Source organism: Protopterus annectens, chromosome 13.part0 (genome assembly GCF_019279795.1).
Source record: "Protopterus annectens isolate FY-2018-M chromosome 13.part0, PAN1.0, whole genome shotgun sequence".
Taxonomy (NCBI): Eukaryota; Metazoa; Chordata; order Ceratodontiformes; family Protopteridae; genus Protopterus; species Protopterus annectens.
The window spans coordinates 549,288,679-549,305,302 of NC_056747.1; the positions used below are offsets into that span (position 1 = coordinate 549,288,679).

Sequence of the window (16,624 nt, forward strand, 5' to 3'; positions counted from 1 at the left end):
AATGGCTGACTTTCAGTAATCTGTCCTGTGAAGTTGTAGTTCTGCATAAGTATTAAGATGCCATTAATGTTATACAAGGTCAGCATTTTAAAGGTTACACATTAATTAATGTTAGAGGTTTAGCTAGTTTGTGTTTATGCTGTTGAATGTCCTGTCCCTGCTGATGTCCTTCAAGAATGCAACTGCAGTCATAACATATGGGTTGTCCTGCCTCAGGCAGCCCTCGGTCGGCCGGATTCCAAAGTCTGGGTCCGACGTCGGCTGATGTCGCATTTCTCTCCAACGTCAGGGCGGCTGGAGTATATAAGCATCAGCCGACGCCATCTTCAGTCTTTCTTTCTTGCCGCGCGGTGCCCGAAGCAGAAGCAGTTCGCAAGTGCTGGTCGGTCAGCTCCTGTATTCTTCGAAACCGAAGTCATCAAAAAAGCTAAGTACCCCGTTGGGGACCTTTTCTTGCCTCAGCCTATGTCAGAAATTACTGAAAAAGTAAATAATTGTTTGTCTTGTGGTAAACAAATACCTCATAAGGATTTCCACTCTTACTGCCTCCCTTGCCTTGGCCCAGACCATGACGTCTCGGCCTGTGTCGCCTGTGCTCGCTTCAGTAAGCGCACTCTCAGGCGCCGGGCGGAGTTCGCAGAAGATTTCTTCGGCGACAGCTTTCATTATACAATGCCGTCGGAACAACCGACAATGCAGACTCCTAAGAAACAAAAAGACCGGGACCGACATCCTCTGCCCACGTCTTCCACCGACACCACGACAAAACTTACCGCGACTGCCCCGGTTCCCTCTGAGTCGGTTATTCCACCGCTCCGAACCGAAGACACCGCTTTACCGATGCCTCCGATACCGGAGGCCACTCCGCCAGTTATTGATTTTCCTCCAGATACCGAAACTGAGGAAATGCCCGAGACCATTGCTGTTGATAAGGTCACTCCTGCACGTGGAGCAGCTAGGCCTCCCATGTCTATCAAGGCCTACACATGTGCTAAGGCAGCCAGCAAGTCCAAGCATCTTACTGCTAAAACCTTACCTCAGCCTACTCCTGAAACACAAATCATGTCTATGGCAGCAGATTTAATTTCCCTGATCAGAGGTTCCCAGGACCATCCTGAGAGAGGATCCCAGCCTCCTCCTGACAAAAGGCCCAGGGTTGAACCCCCTGACCCTCTCCCTTCAGATGAAGATTCTGAGGACTCTGTTCACTCCGAAAGCCAGGAAGAGCCCTTCCAGACCTATGAGGATTCAGATGCAGAGGACTCCATTCCTCAGCCTCCCTCCTGAGGATATTTCTTTTGGGGAAGTTCTGCATTCCATGAGGGAGCATTTCAAGTGGCAAGGCCAGGAATATTCTGATTCCAGAAAGCGCCTTCGAACCTTCCTTAAAAAGCCCCAGCACAGACCCTTAGCTATACCTCCTGTGCTTGATGTTTTGGATGATTTGTATTCTGACTCCAGTGTTACCCCTGATACTCTTCCACCTGCCCTGCCAAGCCTGACAGATACTATAGGGTTCCAGAAACCCATTCTCATTTCTTTAAGGCCCATGCTGTTGATTTAGAAACAATTTCCCAGGGGCCTAAAGGGGTTTCAGCTACCACCTCCAAAAATCCTTTGCCTTCTAACAGGGAAGCAAGGTCCTTAGAGAGATGGGGCAGAAGGTTTACACCTCCACTACTTTATCTATGAGAGCTCTCAATTGTCTCTTTCACATGTTTCAATATCAGGATTTCCTGTTAGATGATTTACAGAAAACTTTGGCCTCCCCTGAACCCTTAGATAGGAAGTCTTTGCAGGAGACTGTGCATAATGCTCAACAAGTTAGCAATCACTTTCTACAGTGTGGATATGATGCATTGGAGGCTTCATGTAGGGCAGCTATGACAGGGGCGGTCATTCGTAGACATGCATGGTTGAAAGAACAACCCTTACCAGATCATGTTAAGGCAAAACTTCTTGACGCACCCTTGAAAAAGAACAAGCTTTTTGGTGCTAATGCTAAAGATGTGTTAAAGTCCATTGAGGAAAAAGCCAAGTCAGTTCAGACAGTAAAAGATTTCCTTCAGGTCCAGCCGCCCAGATTTAGCAGGAACTGGCCTTCTAAAAACTGGTCCTTTCCTAATCCTGAAAGATCACAAAGGGGCAAAAACAGGCGTGGCCGAGGAAGAGGCCAATACAGAGGATCCTACAGGGGACGACAATGGCAGCCACCAAACCAAAGAAGTGACACAGGGGTTTCTCCTGCCCCGCAGGGACAATCTCAATGACTTTCCTCTAGTTCCGCTAACCAAGGAGCAGACAGAGGCTCCTTTGGGCGGAACGTTATCTCTGTTTTCAAAAAATTGGCACAAACTGACAACAGACAAATGGATTTTGGACATTATAGACCACGGTTACAGGTTCCACTTCCACACTTTGCCAAGAAAACAAGGCATGCCAAACCTTCCACAAAATCAGAGGGCAGAGGCTATAAAGCAAATTTCTCTGCTTGCACAGATAAAAGCATTAGAAAAAGTTCCACAACAAGAACAAGGCCAGGGGTTTTATTCAAGACTGTTCCTTGTTCCAAGAAAAGAAAGTCAATGGAGACCAATACTGGACTTGTCCGCTTTAAACACTTTCCTCATAGTACCAAAGTTCAAAATGCTGACTCTACAGCAACTCCTTCCCATGCTGGGCAAGGGGTCTTGGCTGATTACTCTGGACCTCAAGGAGGCATACCTGCATGTCTCTATCAGACACAGCTGCAGAAGATACCTCAGATTTCTTGCAGGGCCAGAGCATTATCAATTCTCAGCATTGCCATTTGGCTTATCTACTGTGCCCAGAGTATTCACGAAATGCCTGGCATCAGTAATTGCTCATTGCAGGCTCCAGGGGATGAAAATCTACCCGTACCTGGACGATTGCCTCATACAAGCGGACAACAAACTAACTTTGACAAAAAACTTGAATTATGTCATACACTTGCTACAGGCTCTGGGATACACAGTCAACTTTCAAAAGTCAAGACTTCAGCCATCCCAGCAAATAACCTTCTTAGGAGCCAAACTAGACACAGCCTCTCAAATGGCTTACCTGACAGAAGACGAGCAAAAGACGTTTAACCCATTACTTCAAAAGTTTAGCAAAGCTCACCCAGATGACTGCAAGGAGTTTCCTACAGGCCCTGGGTTACATGGCATCCTGCATTCTCCTGGTTCCACTAGCAAGACTACACATGAGAAAGCTTCAATGGTACTTAAAAAGCTTATGGTCTCAACACAGCAACAACCTAGAAGCAAATATCCCACTCATTCCATGTCTTCAAAAGGAATTTCTATGGTGGGCCTCAGCAAGCCAGTCAAACATAGGTATGTCATTCAAAAAACCTCAGATAACACAGACCATGACCACAGACGCCTCAGACCTTGGATGGGGGGGGGCGCACATGGAAGGCAGATGTATTCAAGGACAATGGTCTCCAAAGGAAACACATCTGCATATCAATCAAAAAGAAATGTTAGCAGTAATGCATGCCATCGAGGCCTTTGGGCAACAACTTCAACAAGGCCACCTATTATTACGGACAGACCACACCACAGTGATGTGGTACATAAACAAGCAGGGGGGCACTCATTCTTACCCCCTTGGCAGACTGACAATGAAGCTTTGGGAAAAATCACTGGGCCTAAACATACAATTACAATCCCAGTTTGTTCCAGGCAAAGACAGTGTTCTGGTGGACAGTGTAAGCAGGAATTTCCTAGACCCCCACGAATGGAGGCTACATCCAGACATCTTCCTACGACTCACCTTGACATGGGGCAGGTCGGACGTAGACCTATTTGCCTCCCACCTCAATCATCATTTACAAAAGTTCTGCTCAAGGACATATCATCCACAAGCATGGAAAATAGATGCCCTCTCATTCATCTGGAGCACCCTGATAATTTATGCATTCCCACCTCTGCCACTGATGACCACAGTGTTATTAAAGATCAAAGCAGACAAGCCGAAGGGGATCCTAATAGCTCCAAACTGGCCAAGACAACACTGGTACCCACTACTACGGAGCATATGTCACAACAAAACGTGGGCCCTTCCACAATGGCCCCAACTTCTGACTCAACACAACTTCAGGACAGTTCATCCCAACATCCAGACGCTACAGCTAACAGCTTGGGAAATCCCATAAATAACCTTGATTTACCTCTCTCCAAGGAAGTTCAGCGGATACTAACAGAAGCCCGCAGACCATCCACCAGAAAAGTTTACTCAGCCAAATGGAAGAGATTCAGCATTTGGAATACCAACAAGGGTCATGATGCCTCATTTTTGAGCATTCCTCTCATCCTGGAATACTTGGCAGATATGCTGCATAAAGGACTTTCATTCTCTTCCATAAAAATTCATGCTTCAGCTGTCTCAGCTAGATACAGCACTGACCCACCTGTGTTTTCACATCCTTTGTTAAGGCAATTTCTTAGAGGAATCAAGAATATAAAGCCCCCAAGAAAGGCACCAGTACCAGCTTGGGACCTCAATTTTGTCCTAGAAAAATTGACTTTACCTCCCTTCGAGCCAGCAGCTTCTGTGGATTTACAGTTTCTTTCCTGGAAGACAGCTTTCCTGTTGGCCATTACCTCAGCAAGAAGGGTTTCAGAATTACAGGCCTTAATGGCAATACCACCGTTCATAACCTTTCACAGAGACAGGGTCTCCTTACGAACCAACCCTACCTTTCTGCCAAAAGTGGTATCTAGGGTTGCCTTAAATCAAGCAATTCACCTGCCTACTTTCTTTCCTAATCCTGAGAACAAAGGGGAAAGACTGTTGCATACCTTGGACATACACAGACAACTTCGCTACTACCTAGACAGACCCAAGACCAGTAGGAAGTCTGACCAGCTTTTTATAGCTTACGCCCCTGCAGTACAAGGAAAAGCAATTTCTAAACAGACAATTTCAAAATGGATTGGACATTGCATCAGATTCTGTTATTCCTTCCATGGAAAGAGTGTGCCAGCCAATGTCAGACCACACTCCACCAAAGCTACAGCCACCTCTACAGCCTTTTTTAAGAGGGGTGCTTACAAAGGACATTCTAGAAGCTGCTACATGGAGCTCCGTGCATACATTTTCCAAGCACAACAACCTCCCTCTATATTCCAGATCCAGGGCAGGCTTTGCTTCGGCAGTCCTGCAGGGACTGATAGCTACACCATCCCTTTCTTAGAGCATACCACCTCCCCCAGCTACGCTTTGGTATTCAACCCATATGTTATGACTGCAGTTGCATTCTTGAAGGACATAGTACAGTTTTGTACCTACCATAAATGTAGATGTCCGATAGATATGCAACTGCAGTCGGGTTTTCCCTCCCTCCATCCCCTCTATGCCTTGGGTCCACTCCTCTCCCTGTTATCCTTAGCTGGGGGTATCTGTTATGGTGTATCTGTTGATTGCTTATTTGTTGTCTGGAAACCTATTTTTGTCTTCCAATTTGATTACAGCCTTCCTTGGAGGGCACCTGGCATCTGGGGCAAGAAACACTGAAGAAGATTGCGTCGGCTGATGCTTATATACTCCAGCCGCCCTGACGTTGGAGAGAAATGCGACATCAGCCGACGTCGGACCCAGACTTTGGAATCCGGCCGACCGAGGGCTGCCTGAGGCAGGACAACCCATATGTTATGACTGCAGTTGCATATCTATCGGACATCTACATTTATGGTAGGTACAAAACTGTACTTTATAGTACAACTGTTGACTTTTCATGATTGTCTTCCTTCTGTAGATGTTGGAGTATTCTGTGAATCTCTACAGGTTAAATTACTGACTAAGCTGTGACTGTCATCTTATAGTGTGCACCTTCTCCAATTGTTTTCTTTCCTGAACTAATTTTTGTCTTTGTGTTTGGAGTGCTAGTTTGTCTTCAAAACTAACATCAGACCATTCGCTTAACTGGTGGGTAGGTTCTGTGACTGACCGAGTAATGTTTTATTGTTTACTTCTGCAGCCTTCCATAATTGTAAATTCTAATTGTTCCCTTTAAGATTATTTTTGTTCTTTTGTTACCCTGCTGTCTGAGTGAACTGGAACTGGTATCAACAATTTTGACTGCAAATGTGATGGTTGGGACTGCTTGGTGCATTTAATTTTCCCAGGCAGCAAACCCTGCCAGGTAGCTTCCCGGAAATCCTTATCTGTCCCAGAACCTTCTAGCTTCCTGCAAAAAAAATAATTCACTGGTATGAACAACCACATGATATTTTTAAACAAGAAGCATTTTTATTAAAATGTCACTTATGATATAGAGAATCATACATTTACATAAATGAAAATAAGTCCACATTGACATAAATCTTAGTTGCTAGCATTATACATTGCAAACCATAGATGTTAAGTTGTCTATCTCGCCTTCATTCTTGCTGGATGGGTTCGGAGCCGACCTCGGCTCCGACTCGGCCACTCTAAAAGCTCGAGAGTTGGTTCCACCGGCTCGAGGCTCCCCTTATATCCCACAATGCTAGGCGTGAGTTACCCCAGATCTCGTTTGCCGCTACAGCGATCGAGGTGTGTTTTCTACCGGCTCCAGGTTAGTGAAAGTTAGACTAGTTTAAATTCTTTAGACTTAAGCTAGCTTAGTGTATTTTTCTTTCCCCTTAGTGTAGTGGATATTATCCCTTCATATCCTTTATCCAGCCCTTTTTTCTAAAGAATTTATAGGTTCTAGAGATGATGCTGCTGCTCTAGCTTCGACTTTCTCGGGCTTTTCTTCCCTGCGATTCAATGATTCAATATGGGACAATATGTCTGTCTGGCACATCAAAGGGGGAACAAGGTTCTACCTCTTTGTCGAGGCGATGAGAGTTTGGGAATGGGCAATTCCACTTCCCGCCATCTATCTCATAGCAACGCTCCGGGTCGGGTCCAACATCCTAGCGGACAAGACCAGTCGCACCCATTTGGACCCCACGAGTGGTCTCTCAATTGTCAAGTAGCGGAACGAACGAGCCATGGTGGGACGGTGGGGAACCGACTTTTGTTTCTCCTCAAACTCCACAAACGATAGTTTTGTTTTTTTTCATAATACCTCCCCGAGGAGGTACCCCAAGAGACGCCTTGTGCACTTGGCCTTGATCTTCTCTGTGCACCCTATCCACCCTTGCCTCTGATGCTGTGCTTCTTCTTCAGAAAGCTGGTGGGTTGCAGAATCTCTTCATTGCTCCATTCTGGCCTCTGCAGATCTGGTTCCCTTCCTAAGGCCTTCGGCCTCCTTCCCTATCCTTAGGGTGTGTATGTCAATCAATCCATTAACCTCCCTGTTTTCTAGGGAAGTTTAACTTAATTACCTTTAGTTTAAATATTCCCTTTGAATCCCTATCAGTGTAATCTGTGTGTGTGTGATTTTTCTGTGTGTGATTACACTTAGGGTCCTTGAGTATGTCCAAGGATACAAAGGTCTCAGGCTTTAAGAAGTGTGACTCGTGCTGTCAGAAAATGTCTCTGACAGGCGGTCACACTTCTTGTGTGTATTGTCTGGGACCTTTACACCTGCAGGACTCTTGTGCTGTATGCCATGGCTTCAGCCCTAGAGTCCTGCAGGAGAGAAAAAATAAACTCATTTTGAGGGGTTTAATCAAGTCCGAAGGTTCCCTCTCTGTGTCCTCGGGGAAACCTTCTAAGGCTTCCAAGACCTCTGCTCCAGCTTCAGAGTCGAGGCCTAAGGCTTCGAAGCCTACTGCTTCATCGGCTCCGGCTGGAGCCGATGAGTCTTTGACTGCAGTATCTGTGGTTTCCTCGGCTCCGGCTGGAGCCGAGGCATTAGAGATTCCTGGGTCGGCTCCGATCAGACCATCGGAGCCGACATCTAGAAAGAGATCGAGGTCACTGTCCCTTGGCTCCGTTCATTCGGCTCCAGCGTCTCCCTTGCTGTCTGAACGGAGCCACAGATCTCACTCCTCCAGGTCATCGAGGCTCTCAGATCACGACCTCCAGAGGGTAGTGAGTAGACTTTTGAAGTCCGAGGCACTGGCCCAAATGCTCCAGAGTCCGACTCATCAGTCGATGCCTCAACTAATTCCAATAAATATTCCTCCTCCGACTCCTTTGAGCTCGGAGCCGGGCTGGGACCGAGACTGTGGTAGCGTCGGAGCCGATACAATTGTCTTCGGCTCCGTCGTCGGCTCCGATTTCTTCTTTTGAAGAATCTCTGCGCCGGGCTCTCCTCGTCGGCTTTGAGGGGGTGAGTGGCATCGGACCCTTGTCCGACCCCCCTCTCCCTCTCGGTGCTTCGGCGCTGGTGAGTTCGGCTCCGACATCGGCCTCGGAGCCATCTCTGTCGGTGCCGAGGGAGGTTCTCAGCTTCTCGGAGCGGGGACCTCTGGCTCTGCCGGACAGGGGTGCATTCGAGGTCATGCGGAGTGTGTTGGAACCTTGTTCGACTCCACAGTCGGCTCCGTCCGCCCCTCCCTCTTCAGTGCCTTTGGTTATGTCGACTCACTCCCTCATCCCAGACCGCAGAGAGCTAGCTCCTCAAGAATCCCCTGTGGGGATCTCATCCTCTTCCGAGGCCTCCCCTGAATTGGCAGGGGAGCCCCCTAGGAAGAGAAAGTGCAAGAGGAAGCACATAGACTCACCTGAGTCTGTCACCTCTGACACAGATTTAGAGGATTCCGAGGGTTCCCCACGTTCCCCTTCTGAAGATGTCTCTTTTGCAGACATTCTAGAGATCCTGAAACAGAGGGGAAATTGGCCAGCCCTTAACCCTTCGGAGGATGAATCTGTGTATCTTGAGGCGTTTGGCTCTCGCCCTTCCACCTCCTGGGTGTCCCCCCCTTTGATCCCCTCATGCAGGTGGTTGCAAAGAAGGCCTGGACGGCTCCTGATTCAGTGGACCCTACTACCAGGAGACCTTCCAAATTTATAACAGCACCAACTGACAAGCAATTTCTCACAAAAGGTGTTTCTGTGGATGCTATGGTGGTAGCTGCTGCCACCAAGAAGGAACTAGCTGATCCTTCAGTGCCTGTTCATCCCCTAACAAAGAATCTAGGTCTATGGACAGGTGCGGAAGCGGATGTTCTCGTCAGCGACCTTTGCTATCGTTCGCTGAATTGCCTATGCCATTTTACTCGTCTTCAAAGGGACTTGATCAAAGAAGCGAGTGACATGTTGAAGGATCCTACGGCTGCGGGTTTTCAGGACAAGATGAACACTCAGCTGGCTACCCTGAACTCCATAGCTAACTCCTCCATGCCTCCTCTCTTATGCGGCTGATGGAGCGAGCAGGGCGCAGGGACAGGTGTGGCCTTACGCAGGCATGCCTGGATGCGGCTATGCAACTGCGGACCCCTTTAAAACGTCATTCACTAATTCCCGTTTGATGGATCATCTCTTTTGGTCCTCAAGTGAAAGAAACCTTGACAAGGTGCGAGACAGATGGCAAGACTCTTTCTGCCGTCGAGTCCGTTTCTCCACTCCTTCTAGGCCTTACCCCAAAGGCCAGAAAAGTGGAAAAATGTGGTTCCATAAACAATCTCAAGGGACTTCGCCTGGCGACAGAGTCGGTTCCCGCCAGAGGCAGAGGGGGGAACAAACAACGGTAGACGCCGCTTTAGAGGCACGGGCCGTCCGCAGAACCAGGGCAATCGAGAAGCCTTCTCTGATAAGCGCTTTCAGCATCCCTGAGGTGTTGCCCGACTGCCCACCTTCGAGGCAGTCGGGGAAGATTGTCACTGTACCCAGAAGCCTGGCTATCCCTGACTCAAGACAAATGGGTACAGTCCATCATTTCGAAGGCTATTCCATTCCCTCTTCGCATTCCAAACCAATCAAAAATCCCTTCCAGATGTTCCACCGCTCAAAGGGATCTTGCAGCTTTGGAAATTTCAAAGCTGCTTGCAAAAACAATACAGCCAGTTCCAGCAGACCAGCAAGGATCCGGAATCTACTCCAGGTTCTTTTAGTTCCAAAGAAAACAGGGACTGGAGACCAATTTTGGATCTCAGTATCTTGAACAAGTCAGTCAAGAAAACAAGATTTCGGATGGTCACGTTGCAGTCCATCCTTCCCTTTTGGGAAAGGAAACTGGATGTGCTCTATAGACCTTCAGGATGCGTACTATCACATAAAATGAACAGACGCTCCAGAAGATTCCTCCGCTTCAGGCTGGGAACCAGTCATTTTCAATTCAGGGCCCTGCCCTTTGGTCTCACCACTGCCCCGGTGTTTACCAAATGCATGGCAGTGGTAGCTTCTCACCTGAGACGTCAAGGATTCCAGGTGTTTCCATATTTGGACGACTGGCTCCTCACAGCTCCCACCAAGCATCTTCTTCTATTGGCCAGGGACTACACCTTTCGCATTTGTCAAAATTTAGGCATTTCAATAAATTGCGAAAAGTCTGTTTTGTCGCCTTGTCGTACTATTACCTTCATAGGCGCAAATCTAGACACAGTCAACATGTCTGCGAGACTAACAGATCAGAGAATAACAGACATACACAAACTGGTCTCGCTCCTCTTCAACAGCAACAGAATCAAAGCCAGGTTAGTTCTGAAAGTGTTGGGGATTATGGCGGCTGCCATACCTCTGCTTCCATTAGCCAGATTCCACATGAGAATCCTTCAATGGATGCTCTTCACGCAATGGTCATACCAGCAACTTCCGATGTCCCACACCATCATGATTACGCAAACATGCAAAAATCATCTTCTGTGGTGGATGTCTTCCCTCAGCTCTTGTTGGGAAGACCCTTTGTCCCTCCCCCCAGTTGCTACTCTGACAACGGACGCCTCCCTGATCGGGTGGGGGCATTATCAGGGCAGAACTGTCCAGGGCACATGGCAACCAGGCGAATGCCACTTGCACATAAATGTTCTAGAGATGGGAGCGGTGCTTTTAGCGTTGCAAGCCCTTCAAGACTCTCTTCCCTTGGGAGCGATAGCAATCCAGACGGACAATATGTCTGTAGTGTGGTATATCAACAAACAAGGCGGAACCAGGTCCTACCCCCTGTGTTGAGAAGCACTCAGACTGTGGCAATGGGCGATTTCTTCTCAGCGGTTTCTGATAGCAACGCACATCCCGGGAAGTCCAATCAAATCGCGGACAAATTGAGCAGAGCTATCCTCATGCCTCACGAGTGGTCTCTGAAAGACTCTGTTGTGAGAGAAATTTTTCTCAAATGGGGTCAGCCTTGCTGCGACCTTTTTGCTACTCCCAAAACAGCAAGTGCAGAGATTATTTCACCCTATTCCCTTTACCAGGCCAACCCAGCAGAGACGCTCTAGTCCAAGTTTGGCCCGGGACTTCTGTATGCATTTCCTCCCTTCCCACTAATCTCTCAAGTGATACAGAAAGCTATCGCTCAGAAGGCCTCGTTGATCCTCATTGCTCCTTACTGGCCTCGACAGGTTTGGTTCCCCTTTCTTCATCATTTTCTGTTGGAGCAACCTTGGCATCTGGACCTAGTTCCAGATCTTTTGATCCATCAGTCGGGTCAGTTTCATCGCTCCCTTCCCTCTCTGAACCTCACTGCTTGGTTCCTCCAGTTCCAACCTTAGCCAGGCTTCCTCAAATATCTCACTCTGTCCGAGATATTTTGATAGCTTCCATAAATCTTCCACTCGAAAGATTTATTTGAGTAAGTGGAAGCGTTTAGCCTATTGGGCTCAAGGAAGGGACATAGATCCTTTCACTGCTTCCATCCAAATGGTCCTTGATTTTCTAGCTGAACTCTTCCATGCAGGTTCATCTCCATCTACTCTTAAAGTTCAATTGGCAGCTATTTCTAACTTTCATGTGGGCATTTCAGAGTCTGCCATAATGTCCCACATGCTTTGCAAAGCATTTTGAAGGGAGTATTTCTTCTCAGACCTCCTATAAGAAATCCTCCTCCGCCATGGGACCTAAATTTAGATCTTAGTTCTTTGATTCTTTCCCCTTCGAACCTGCAGCCTCCTGTTCTTTAAAATTGCTATCATGGAAGACACTCTTTCTGGTAGCTATTACTTCAGCTAGAAGAGTTTGAACTTCATGCACTCAGCTGTCGACCTCCTTATCTGTTGTTCCATAAGGACAGGGTATCTTCTGAACCAACCCGTCCTTTTTACCTAAGATAGCCTCGGCGTCTAACCTAAATCAAAGCATTGACCTTCCTGTGTTTTTCCAGAATATTCTAACAGGTCTGAACAGAAATTGCATTGGCTAGATGTTCATCGTCAGTTAAGGTACTATTTGGATAGAACCAAACAATTCAGAAAATCTGACCAGCTGTTTGTCTCTTATGCAGAAGGCAGAAAGGGACTTTCAGTTTCAAAGGTATCATTATCTAGATGGCTAACATCTCTGATTTCCCTTGTTTATGAAATTAGACACCAAAAGCTGCCTAACAAACCCAAAGCCCATTCTACCAGAGCTTTGGCTACTTCTATAGCCTTCCAAGACAGACTGCCTATTGACACCATTTGTGCAGCGGCTACTTGGGCTACTCCTCACACTTTCATTTCTCATTATAAGTTGGATTTAGCTTCTAGGCATAGAGCTAACTTTGGTTCCACTGTTCTCAAGAGTCTGTTCCGTTAGGCCACCCGGGACAAGGTGCTAGGGATGCGGTCCCATCCAGCAAGAATGAATGCGAGATAGACAACTTAACATATAGAAGTTATGCTCTTACCATAACGTTCCATGTTAGTTGTCTTCTTCTCGCCTTCTTCTTGCGTCCCACCCTCCTTCCCCCTGGCCTGGACAGACCTAGAGGAGTTTTGATTGTGACCTCTCTTTCTACCACCTCTTACTTTAGGTATATGCTGCTGTGCATATTTTCCTAGGTCAGGATGTAGGTCACCCTTCTCTTCTCCCTGGTTTATAGAGGTGGACTTTGTTTATAGTTATTCTGTTACTATTATAAGCTTGGCCTAGCTTACAAACGAGATCTGAGGTAACTCACGCCTAGCATTGTGGGATATAAGGGGAGCCTCGAGCCGGTGGAACCAACTCTCGAGCTTTTAGAGTGGCCGAGTCGGAGACAAGGTCGGCTCCGAACCCATCCAGCAAGAAGAAGGCGAGAAGAAGACAACTAACATGGAACGTTATGGTAAGAACATAACTTCTATTTACATAATTTTAGTTGTAAAACTTTCTACATCACTTGTACACAATCATTGCCAGACATATGGAATTCAAATCCTGCCTTCTTTTAAACCTCATTCCTCCCCTTTGTATTGTTCCCACAATTCCCATTTTTTCTATGTAATGTGCTCCTACCCTTTTCTAAAGTCCCAAGTTCCAGTTGTTTTACCTCTGTTTACTGTATTCACTACTAGTACAGTTGATTTAGACTTGAATTTCCATTTTCTAGTAATTGCCTTTTTGGTAGCCACCATAATTACTCAGCAAGGCATTACAGAATCAGAATTGCCTAAACATAGTGTCATAGCTCTGAAAAATAATTTCCCTAGATACACCAATGTGCTCAATCAGTATCTTCTGATCTAGTAGTCTGCAGAGAATCATTCAAGTCTGGCAACTCAGACGTATGTTCCCAGTTATCTATTTCTACCCCCATTGCACCTCCAGCATTTGCTGTGTACCCAAGGAACAATTCTCTGGAGTCTACTTTGGGTATAAAAATACCTGTGTAAACATTTCTAAGCAAAACTCCCAAATCTTGTAGATCTTATATATTTGGAAGACGTGCATATATCCCCACTGTTTCTTAGTGAATCACTTATCCAGTCTCTTCCCAATCCTTTCTTATCTCATCTGATTCTTATAGTTGTCATACAGTGTTTTATATGTTATACTAATTATTCCTTTTTAGCAGCATCTTCTGTACTAGATTTTTCTAAAAACTCTACCAGTGCTCGCTTTTCGTTTAGACCCCCTTATTTCTTTCTCTTTGCCTATTCTCTGATATCATTCCTTCATGGGGAAGGCAATCTCTAACCCACAGTCCAAGTAAATTCTTGGTGTTTTCCTATTCTGTTACCTTTCCCTGTCTAGTTATTTTATCCCAATACCTTGGTTCCTTTGCTTGTTTTCTCCAATAAATTCCAGCCCCTCTTGCCTGTTGTCTGTATCCCTAATTGCAGTTATTCCTGTTGCCAAAATCTCCTTTCTCCATTCCTGTGTTGGTTTAGTTCTAAGAATACGTTCTGCTTTGTTATGAATATAATATACTGACACAAATCCAGCAGTGGAAAACAGGAAATCTACAGTGTAGTAAGGCACCCGACTTCACGGCAATAACTTGACACTTTATTCACAAGAAACAAAACAGATTGAGCGCTTTCGTCTCCACCCTGGAGACCTCTTCAGAATCAATTATATCAAACAACAAAGCCATATATATACTACAAGCAATGCAATTAATTAAAGTAATAATGCTCAATTAATCAATAAAACAATAATAAGATAAAATGAAGATGGTATTAAGAAAAAAGTCAGTCAGTAATGAGCTGGATAATTTTCCTACACCTACACTTCTACAAGATTTATATTGTGTTGAACTTTGCACTTAACATGTAGTTAAAATTAAGATGTATGAAAGATAGTATATGCATATGAATGAAAAATAAGTAAAATATGTAGTCAAAAATGAATTAAGTAAAACCTAATAATATCAACTAACTATATTCTATATAACTGTTATTTAGTTCTTGTGTCTGGTTGCTAGGAAAAATTATTAAAAAAGTGTATTACTACTTGTGTTTCAAAATATGTATATATTAGTTAAAATTAATGACGTATTAAAATTGTATGTAGACTGAATGAATTTGTAAAAATACAAAGTCTAAATATATATGTAATTGTATAAATGTATAAGTATATGGATATTAATATGTGGACATATAAATATAAATGTAGATATAAATATAAATATCAAGTAAGTAAATAAATAAATAAATAACTGTATGGAACTGTATTGATGTACATATATATATATAAATATTAAATATATGTATAAATGTATAAAAAACTCTATAAAGATATAAATATAAATATAAATTTATACATGAATATATAAATATATCTAAATAATATAATACAAAACATCTAAGATTCTGAAATGTATATAAAAAACAAATATATATAAAAATGTATAAAAAATAATATAAATGAATTGTATAGAATGTGAAACTACAAGATTTAGACACTATTTTCCACTTAAATAGTGTTTTTTAGGGTCCAAAGCTAAAACTTTTAACGCTGGTGCAATAGAAATACAATCATTTAAACCTTTACCATTACCATTTTTCTTAATACTATCTTCATTTTATTGTATTATTGTTTTATTGATTAATTGAGCATCATTACTTTAATTGCATTGCTTATAATATATATATGTCTTTGTGGTTTGATATAATTGATTCTGAAGAGGTCTCCAGGGAGGAGACGAAAGCGCTCAATCTGTTTTGTTTCTTGTGAATAAAGTGTCAATTTATTGCCGTGGAGTCGGGTGCTTTACTACACTGTAGATTTCCTGTTTTCCACTGCTGGATTTGTGTTGGTTTTGAAGTTTTCCCTTTACTTTTAATATAATATACTGCATGATTTTTGTTAATCTACCTTAAAGATCTGTATGTAAAATCCCAGTCTTTCCATGTTTCTTGAGCTTCCCCTGTTTCCTCATAATCCCTTTCCACTTTGAATTGTAGCTTTCTGGTTGTCTTATGTATAGGAACCTTAACTGTGCATCTCTGAAAGAACCCTTTAAATCTGTAATCCCAGTCCACCTTGTTCTACTGGAAGAAGCAGTTTATCCCACTTGAGTCTTGCCATCTTCCCCTCCCAGGTAAAATCCTTCAACTCTTTTATTAATTGCTATCCGCAACTTCTCCTGTGGTTGATAAAAATATGGATGACCTGTGTATAAGACTAAAGAGACTTAAAAACACTTGAACTGCTTGTATCTTACTATCTCTATCCATATAACAGAGCTTCCAATTTCTCAGTTTTTATTTTATCTTTTGTTTAGTCTTTTCCCACGTATCCTTATAGGTTCATAGGTGTGTACTAGGCTAATGGCCCTGGAGCCTTTATAAGCTTAGTCCATAGAAGTGCCTTGGCATCATGCTGACTGACATTAGTTCACAGTGCCTGTATCAAGTAGAGCCACTGGATTGATCCCCAGGGTGAACTTTCTATTACCCATCCACTCATCAAGATTTCTTTTGAAGATGGTCAGTGAGGTGCTCTGCTTGACTTTGTGTTAGAAGTCTGTTCCAGAGCATGGGCAGTCTCTGGGTGAGGAATCTGTCCCTCAAGCATGTTCTGTTGACTGTGGTAATGAGGTTGAGGTCTCTGGAGCATGTGGTGCTGAGAGATTGGTATTTATTTAGATGTAGCATTTCTAACAGAGCTGGGTCAGGCATGAATTTGTAAGTCAAGCAGAGATTGTGTCTAAGGTGATATGAGACAGAGAATAGCTTGAGTCTTTTGAGTCTGTCCTTGTAGGACATGTGTTGAATGCCTAGGATCCTCTTTGTGAGGTACATCTGTGGCCTCTCCAACTGTTGCAGGTGTCTAGTGAGGTACCTGCCAAATGGGCCCATTATACTCTAGGATTGGTCTAATGAGGGAAGAGAGAGAGAGACTGACCTCTTTCTTCCTGAATGCAAAACCCTTGGTA

The 16,624-nt window shown here is 44.5% G+C and overlaps 1 protein-coding gene across 3 annotated transcripts in view; it reads left to right on the forward strand.

Annotated features, from left to right (window-relative positions):
* EIF4H (eukaryotic translation initiation factor 4H) overlaps positions 1–16,624 on the forward strand; it is a 602,524-nt gene that overhangs the window by 216,248 nt on the left and 369,652 nt on the right. The window lies entirely within an intron of this gene.